General features: G+C 34.8%; 1 pseudogene; it reads left to right on the top strand.

The window, feature by feature from the left end:
- The first annotated feature begins 254 nt into the window (after window positions 1–254).
- LOC133198064 (heat shock 70 kDa protein 12A-like) lies at window positions 255–5,919 on the top strand (annotated as a pseudogene).
- Window positions 5,920–10,046: the final 4,127 nt, after the last annotated feature.

Raw genomic sequence — 10,046 nt, 5'->3', positions numbered from 1 at the left:
AATGCCTGTAAAGCTTTTCAATCCCTTTATATTCACGTAAAAGAGTTGAGCATATAATCACAAAAGAAGTTTTACAGATTCATGAAAGTGATCACAGGAAAATTAACAACTGAAGTATTCTGACAATATTCTACCAGTGGTAGATTAAAGTGATTATGTAAAATCTCCATTTTCTTTCATTTGATACTTCGTTTGAACAACTGTGTCATTTCTTTTTACTCGAGCAATCCCGCATTAAGTGCTAAGTGTTAGATATGGGTGATGAAGTCAGACTATGGCCTGCTGTCTGTGCCATTGATTTTGGGACTACGTTCAGTGGATATGCCTATTCAATGCGAACAGTCTATGAGGAAAACCCTTTGAAAATCACGTCAAACCCAACCTGGTTCAACGAAGGAGCAGGCACCCTTAAAACTCCCACGTGCATTCTCTTTGACAAAGCTGGACAATTTAATGCTTTTGGATATGACGCTGAGAGAAAGTATGCTTCTTTGGCAGAGGAAGCTCAATCAACACAGAATGATAGGGTCAGTGATGATGAAAAAGTCAATAGCAACGAGGACGTGATGAAAAAAGACGGAACAACAGAAGACAGTTTTAATGATTGGCTTTTCTTCCGGAGATTTAAAATGAAACTCTTCAAGGATTCTGCCGGGGTAATATACAAATTCTTTTTAATATCTTATAATCATTATGTAAAATATATTGCGATATAAACAAAAGTGGTTTTAAAAACTGATTGTCTTCTCTTAAAAAATAATAACCCATATTCTGTGATATCGAAACTGACGACTTCATGAAAATCTTTTTTCATCATTTTAAATAACATTTGTCATAAAAAAAACCCTTAAACAAAAAATGAGAAATAGATAATGACAATTGAATAAATTATGGAGATGCCAAACAGTAATCAAGCTCAAAAGTCCATTGAATACAGATCGGAAGCCGAGTAAACACGGACCTCTAAAACATCAGAGGTGGGATCAAGTGGAGGAGTAAGCATTCCATGTCGAACAGTCACCCCCGCCTTGTGCTCCTTGTCATGATCGGACAAACGGGAAAAACGTAGACAATTCAGTGTGTCAATAATGACCTTACAATTAGTAAGAAAAAAAGGTCAGTCAGCATTCGACATTGATAGATTGTATTTGCTGACAATGTCATCGACCATAGAATTTGCAAACAAACGAGACTGTTGATATCCTTATTTCATCAACTTGTTTGTCAATAGCTTGCCTAGCTTTAGAAATTGTTCGTACGTAGATTATGCTCTTGCGTATTGAATCAACTGGGAGACTTAAACGTCATATGCAAGTGATAAGGGTATATTGCTTCATAAATAAGGAAAGTTTAAGAAAGGAAAGTTGAAGTCATTGCGATTATCATCAAGTTTTGTTGTTAGGTTACCATTAACTTTTCTTTAATATAAGAAACGTTTTAAATTTTGCACTTTTAAACAAGGATAGCTCTTTTCCTTTCTCTTTAGGTACGAAATCAAAGGTTAAGGAACCTGAAATTGGAAGCAGAAAATGGAGAAAAAACTACCAGCCTTAAAAGTTTTTTCGGAGGCTATATTGTTTCTTAAAAAGAACTTTGAAGAATTATTAGAGAGAACTACTTTGCGACCTGAAGATCATGCAAGCATCCAAGTCACATCAGAATATGATCACAAAAATATGAGAGATGGAGGGAAAAGTTCAGAAGGAACTTTATGCAGTAATTTCAGAACGGGTATATATATATATATATATATATATATATATATATATATATATATATATATATATATATATATAGAAAACACAGAGAAATTCACTTTTATAAGGATACCCACTTCCGCCCCAGCCCGGGGTTGAACTCTCGACCTACGGAATCTGTCTCCTAGCAGTACAGGAACAGCGTGCTAGACCGCTCGGCTATCTAGGCAAGTTTAAAACTTGCTTTCGATGCCGATGGAATTCTCGCGGCGCTGTCCTATACTACACGGTCATTGAGAATGGAAGTGAGATACAGTTATTTGGACATAAGTTTTATTAGAGGATCGTTACCAATACATGTTGTAATGAAATTAATTTTTATTTATAAAGCACATTTTACATATATATATATTCCCCCAAATCAAACATATATGGAGAAATCCAAAATTATGCTCTAAACCAGAGAAATGTTCATAACATCAAATCACTAATTTTTTTTTTATATTTATAATATTCATCAACTTGGAAGTGCCTAGTTAGTTTACTCATCGAGACTAAATCTTTTCATTTAATGGACGGAATGCTCATAACAATAGAACTTAATTAAGTTCTGACGACTCGTTCGTCGAATGTTTATTTTGTATCTCTTCATAATATGCAACAAATCAATCAAAATTATCATTATCTTGTAATTTTTAAACTGTTTTCAAAATGTATATGTATATGTAGATAAAGACATAAAAAATTGTGATATTGACAATGATAGTGATTTCCAATAGGATTATATAGTAAATAACATCCTCTGGTATCTTGCACAAATGCCTGGTGATGTACCTTGTTTAGATTGTAATACTTCAATAACATATTCTTGGAAAAATATATGTATCATTGAAGAACGGGTCGACTAGATCTGACCTTTAAAACATGTATAACAGGTGAAGAAAAAGAAGCTTCCTCGTGGTCTACAGATATCTTATGGGTACTCACTGTTCCTGCTATTTGGTCAGATGAAGCTAAACAGTTCATGAGAAAAGCTGCTTTACAGGTATTCAAATATATATATATATTCTTAAATCATTCTCACAAATATTCGTATGGAGACCATTCGAAAATGACTCGGGTACTACTTGTTATTTCAATTTTTCGATTTGAAATGTCAACCCACAATCCACATGAAATATATGGAGATAACGAGCAGTATTCAAGCTCAAAAGTCCATTAAACATTACAAAATAGGTGCAGAGCAAACATGGACCTCCAAAACAGCAGAGGTGGGATCAGGTGCCATGGAGGAGTGAGCATCCCCTGCCGACCGGTCACACCCGCCGTGTGCTCCTTGTTATGATGAGGAATAACGGAAAAATCCATCGACAATTCAGTGTGTAAATAATGGCCTAACAATTAGTATGAAAAACGTCAGTCAGTATTTGACGCAATGATAAATTGTATTTGATGACAAGGTCATTGTTTCGACCATAGAACTTACGAAATGATGACTTTAAACGAGACTGCTGATACATGTATTCTTGTCTCATCAACTTGTTTGTCAATAATTTACCTCGTTTTAGAAATTGTACATACGTAGAGCTTGCTCTTGCGTATCGAATCAACTGAGAGATATAAACCCCGCATGCAGGTGATGAAGATATATTGCTGCATAAGTAAGGGAAGTTGACGATTGAAAAGTTAAAGTCAACACGTTTATCATAAAGCTTGGTTGTTAGATTACCATTGACGTCTTTATCAAGTAAAATATCCAAATAAGAAACAGATGTGTCAGACTCTCCCTATTAGGTATTCTCCCTATTATGTGTTTCCTTTTTTGAACAGTATATGTATCAATGCATCATAATGACCCTCACATCCATGTTTTGCTGCTGCTACATCGGGACAAAGTTTCAGCCCACTGCGCAGAATCAACTACATTCAAGTTAGACATTTTGGGCTTAGAGCGGGTATAACATCAACCCAACAGTCCGAATTGATTTTTTGTGAATTTAAGTGTTTTCCATTCTGAATTCTCGATTAGGGGGGAGACGATTTCTGAAGACAGAGGAACCGAAGTTTGCAAGAAAATCTACAATAGATTTGCTGAGAAAGGGGTATAGAGCTGATAAGCAACATATTTTTTGAGTGGATTCAGCTCTTTAGACTTTGTAACGAAAAGGGTAACGATAACGAACAGTGATCAATCTAAAAAAACAAACCTATAAATAGTATAAATAATACAAAGTTTTGAAGAGAGCATAAAACACGTACCCCTGGAAATTCCATAGTGGGAATAGGTAAGCAGTATGAAGAGAAATATTTTGAGAAATGGTAAACTGTTAGTTTGGTTATGATATTGAATTTCATAAAAAAAAAGAAAAGATAACGGTGCATCGTAGTGTCTCTTCAAGAATATTAGGCCACCTTTAAAAAAATAGTTTGTTTGCTCTCTCCCGACCGACTGGCTAAAAATGGCCTAGCTGAAAACTTTTTTTAACCTCCAGGAAGCAGTAATTTTTTTAATGAATTCTGGAAAACAGATTTTAAAAAATTAGCAATGAAATTGAAATTTTCTGAGAAAAAATATTTTCTCACCTACCTACTGACCCAATTTCATCCTGGAGCGGACCTTACATTGTGTATGTCAACTATGATAATGTTTTTAATAGTATTGAAAGAGATATCCTTATGAAAATATATTTCTGTTAAAGCTATACTTAAGGCCTTTCCCTACTCCTATCTTTGTTTAAGGCCGGTATCAAAGACGAGCACTTGGTTTTGGCTTTAGAACCAGAGTCTGCAGCTCTACTCTGTAAACAAATATCGCTTACAAGTGAAATCAATGTCATCAACATCGAGGCGTTTGAACCTGGCAAAAAATTCATGGTTGTGGACTGTGGAGGTAGGGGTTAAAATAAGATGAATACGAATCTTCGGATCATATTTACAAGACTATGTAAGAAACACAATGTTTCAAGCATAAACATGAAGGATATGTAACACTGTATCATTATAAGCCGGTAAGTATCGCTGAATTTTTTAAACTTAGGAAATATTCTTTATATCCAAGACAGTTATAATTATTTATTTTACATGTACTACTTTAATAGGAGGTACTGTTGATGTAACATCCTACGAAATAAAAAGGAATGGATACTTGCGAGAACTTCATTGTGCCTCGGGGGATGCTGTGGGAGGCACTAACGTCGATGAACTATTCGTCAAGCTAATGAAAAATATATTTGGAGACGACGTAATTGACAAAATGAAGAAAAAAGCACCCTGTGACTGGTTAGAACTGTTAAGAAGTTTTGAAACAAAGAAACGTGGGATAGGGATACAGAACCGTCAGGAAGAAAAGACTGTAACTTTCTCCAATATGGGAGTCTCGTTCAGTGTATTCAAAAAGGCTAAAAAGAAATCAGTATGTTCGCGATTAAAAGAGATGGGATTGGAAGAAAAAGTAAACACACTTCCAAAACTTGCAAAACTTTTGTTTTCTGAAAACTTTTTAATTGAAACTGTTTTTAATAGTCCGATTAAAAAGGTTGTACAGCCTTTGGTTGGTCTTTTTGAGAACGCCGATGTTGCTGAAATTGATACAATTTTACTCGTAGGTGGGTTTTCCGAATGTCCATTAGTGCTAAAGGCGATCAAAGATCAATTTCCGGACAAAAAAGTTAAAAATCCGCCAGATGGAAGTATTGCAGTGATGAAAGGCGCTGTTTTGTTTGGTCATAGTCCTGAAGGTAGGATACGACGATTACTAAAGGAAGGACGAGATCTACCGGAAATACAAGGCAACACACGGAAAAGCACAGCTTATTATGGCATCGCAACAGACGTTCTTTTTATTGAAGGCCAACATCCAGAGAGTCATAAATTCTACAAGGAGGGTGGAGAAATTGTATGCACAGATGTGTTTCATTGTCTGATAAGGAAAAACCAAGAACTAGAAATGGGAAAACCCACCATAGAAAAGACATTTTTGTCTTCCACTTCTTGTTTGGCAAATTTTGAAATATATCGTTCCAATGATGAAGTAAAATATTGCAACGAAGAAGGCTGTACAAAAATTGGAGAATATTCAATTGAGTTTTCAAAGGATTTCATTCTCAATGGTTTGCGATTGTTTAAATTTCAACTTTATTTAGGATTAACCGAGCAAATAATTGTAGCCAGGGACTTGACGACAGATAGAATATGGAGAGTTAATTGTGAAAGTTTGAACTAAAATATTTTAATGTCATTGCTACCACTTGACAATATATAACATCAGACTGTCTCTCAGTGTGTCTTTGAGTGTGAGTGCTTATATTCCTTTATGAAAAAATTATATTGTACGCACACAATAACACTTAACTCAAACGTATTCAGAATAAGTAGTATGGAATAATATAAGCCCATAAGGAATAATAATATTAAATATCTTTAACGACAAAATAAAATAAGTAATATTAAATATCTTTAACGACAAAATAAAATGTGTGCACATTTCCGGGAATGTATTTTTAAATTTATTACATAGTTAGTAATAAATACAGATTTTGTGGATACACAATATGCTGTGAATTCACATAGCTGTATCAGCTTTTAGGGCCCTCGTTTGCAAAATGTTGAATCCCCATTACTCAACGATGCTCTGAAGCCAAGTATGGATGAAACTAGACATAACAGAGTCTCAACTAATTTTTTTATTTGTCTAAACTATTTTTTTATTCAAATATCATCTTTTCAAGGTTTGATTATTAATGGCTCATTCTTCAAATTACAAAACTTGTCCTGAAGCACAAAATTGAAATGATAAAATTTCACTTTTCAAATTTGAGCAGAATGTAGCTGAATTGGTAAAATTTTTTTACTGAAATTCCAGATCGAGAGGTTTTTCCTGAAAATATTTTTTAAATTTTCCTTCGTCTTACCTGCATTGTTGAAATGCCATACAACTTGCACAACTATATGCAAATGCAGATTATAAACATCTCTCAATTCTTCAATGCAGGAGCTTCAAGACTACGTAGTGTGAATGCAGGCTTCACGTATGTTGAATTATTATGTCTGTCAATGCAGGCATTGACCGACTCCAACGTCAGTCAATGCAAGCATTAAGTGACTACACAGTCAGTCAATGCAGGCATTGGCTGGCTACACAGTCAGTCAATGCAGGCATTTAACGATGGCACATTCAATCAATGCAGGCATTTAACGATGGCACATTCAATCAATGCAGGCATTAGCCGACTACTTAGTCAGTAAATGCCTGCATTGGCCAACTACACAGTCAGTCATTGCAGGCATTGGCTGACTAAACAGTCAGTCAATGCAGGCATTGGCCGACTACACAGTCAGCCAATGCAGGCATTGGCCGACTACACAGTATGTCAGTGCAGGCATTGGCCGACTTAACAGTCAGTCAATGCAGGCATATGGAACTTTAGGATTGAAATGGATCTATATCACCCCCCCCCCCTTTAAACCTTGAAAACAGTAGTTGAAATAATGCGCCTAGTTTTCGTTCATATTCTCTGTTAGGTTGCTGTATTTGAATTTTTAATTACTGTATTTGATTTTAAATCAGTTATTTGATATAATAAGATGGATAGAGGATATTCAGTATTTTGTAGTTAGACATGGAATGCATTTCACAAGTGAGACAGGATTTTTTTTATTTTCAGAGGTGCAAACCGCGAGTGAAATATAAAAAAAATCCTGTCTCACGAGTGAAAAAAAATCCATATTCAACTACAAAATATTGAATTTTCTGTTTACATTTTCTTTACATTCCCTATGCATCTGTCTCTTTGTAACACAGTTTCAAAGGTTGTGACGTTGTAGTTGAGTGATTGAGACGTCAAAGCTTAGCGATTGTGACCTTAAAAACATTGTAAATATGGAATTCAACAACATGTTTGAAGAAACTTTGGCAATTTTAGTCTCTGCCAGAATGGGTTTTTTTTTACTTACAGACAACTCTCTTCGTGAAGGGAAAGAAAAGCGAGAGTTTTGTCGCGCATTCTTTCAAACTGTGACAAATATCACTTAGATATTCTTTCGTACAGTGACAATATATCACATTTATACAAAACATAAATGACAGTATTTCACGGTTGAAAATGTAATAATCAGTGATGCTGAAGTAGGTGTTCTGTATGTTATTGTTAAGTATGTAATAAAAATAATAATACTTACCCTTTTTTTATATCACACCCTGTTTCACCTAAGACACTAATATCAGCCAGAGGGCCAAAGTCTGAAAAATGTTAAAGTCGGTATTACTACACAGTACTTCTTCAAGTACAAGGGTTGTTCAGAAAGCAATAGGAAGTGAAATGTGTAGATAATGAACAGTAATCAAGTTCAAATGTCCTTGAAACAATACGAATCGGGAGCAAAGCAAACACTGACCTCTAAAAAACATCAGAGGTGGGATCAGGTGCCATGGAGGAGTGAGCATCCCCTTTCGACACATCACATATTTTGCAGTTGCTTAAGATAAAGGATGACACCATATAGCTATTCATAGAATGGCATGTTATCTTACAGATCGTTGTTTACTTGCTTTTTCATTCCCGATATTAAAGAGTCAAGATATATCCCGAACGCAAATATCGTCATTTACAAAAAACAATTGCTGATTGGTCGAACGATGTCGATCAACTCCAATCACAACTTGAGAAAAAAATCCCAACTTTTTTTAACACCGTATGCCAAGGGCTTATGAGGAGAGTAGCGTATCAGAAACCCTGGCTAGCGAAGATGTTATCTTAAGCAACGTGCAAAATATGTGATTAAGAATCTGTATTGAAGATGTAGATTTGCATTTTAACATGTTTAAATAACAAATTAACATAACTCAATACCTTCTTGTTAATTATTCTTTAAAAACATTATTTTTTTAAATATGCTTTTTATTTCTGTCAATGATGCTATCTGTGCGTACCTGGTAAGAATCGTGATCACGTGACGAAAACAATCACGTCTTTTGTCAGCACCGTATGCCAAGGGTTTATGAGGAGAGTAGCGTATCAGAAACCCTTGGCTAGCGAAGATGATAACAAAGATTTGAATAGTTCTATATATGCATGTCTCTACAAGTATATATACAATGTAGCAAGTGTACAGAAATAAGCATGCATTGCTGTATATTTTGCTTAGATTAATTGTATCATACTGTCTGATGTGCCATATGGCATAAGGAAAATAAAGAATTGAATGGAATTGATACATCGATAATTATTAAAACAATGCGCTTACATTTTAAACCGTTTGAGGCCATTTTGATAGCCCCCCCCCCCCTCCATTTTATTTCATAATAAGCTTTAAAAAATATCGGCTGGCAATTTTTTTAATGATTACTAAATAAAAAATGACTGCACGTACAGGCCGATTTATGAATTCTATTTACTGGGAAATAATAAATTTTGGAGAATTAGGTTTCTAAATTTATTTCATAGAATCATGCTATCCACGCGTTACGTTGCATTAATTTTGATGTTACTTTTAAAATAGATTTAAGTAAAAAGGTTTCCAAGTATGTATCAATGAAGTATGTAATAAAATTTTATTTTCAGAAAATGTTCCGAATATTCGACTATCGTTCGAATAACGCAATCGAATGATCGACTAAGGAAAATACATATTTTGACATCCCTAATATATATGCATATATAATGGACCACTTGCCTAAAAAGAAAACCTCTATCGCTGGCTGCTTTTTACAATAATAGGAAGATAGCTTTCTTTCTGATTTCACATTTTATTATTGATCTCTCTCTTGGGTCGTAAAAAGTGCCCCATGTTTCGTCATCCATCACCCAAGTCTATTATACCTTATTAAGGTACCCACCTGATTGTAATATTTTTAGATTCATTTCTTTTGCCTGAGAACTATTTATACTGTTGTGGTGATGAAATGTTTAGTATCAATGTCTTTCAATGTATATCTGGCCTTTTTTTCAGATATCATATTGCTCACAGCATTGAAATTTTTGGTGTTTCTAAAGATTTCGATCGACCTGTTCAACTCCGATATTTTAACTATCAGTTTTTTAACTCTCCCTTTTTACTTTTAATTTTTTACTCCATCTGGAAACTGTACGGCGTAAAAGACTAGCCCTTCCACATATCGAAACCATATCTATTGTAATTGTTCTCCAGCGATTTTTGCAATGAAGTTAGTCTTCACAAACACCCTCATTTTCATCTGTGCATAATAACCGTCACCGTACCTCAGTCGGTAGACGTGATCGGAAGGTCGTGAGTTCCAATCTCGGCCGCGACTGACCTAAGTCGATAAAAAATAGGTAGCAACTGTTCCTTCGCTAAGCGCTCAGCACTTTGAAGTGAAAATTGCGGGTTCCT

The sequence above is a fragment of the Saccostrea echinata genome, unplaced genomic scaffold, assembly GCF_033153115.1.
Source record: "Saccostrea echinata isolate AGI-Se365-2 ecotype Australia unplaced genomic scaffold, CSIRO_AGI_Sech_v1 ptg000001l, whole genome shotgun sequence".
NCBI lineage: Eukaryota > Metazoa > Mollusca > Bivalvia > Ostreida > Ostreidae > Saccostrea > Saccostrea echinata.
The sequence above is the reverse complement of the archived record's forward strand: the minus strand, read 5'-3'. Positions and strand labels throughout refer to the sequence as shown.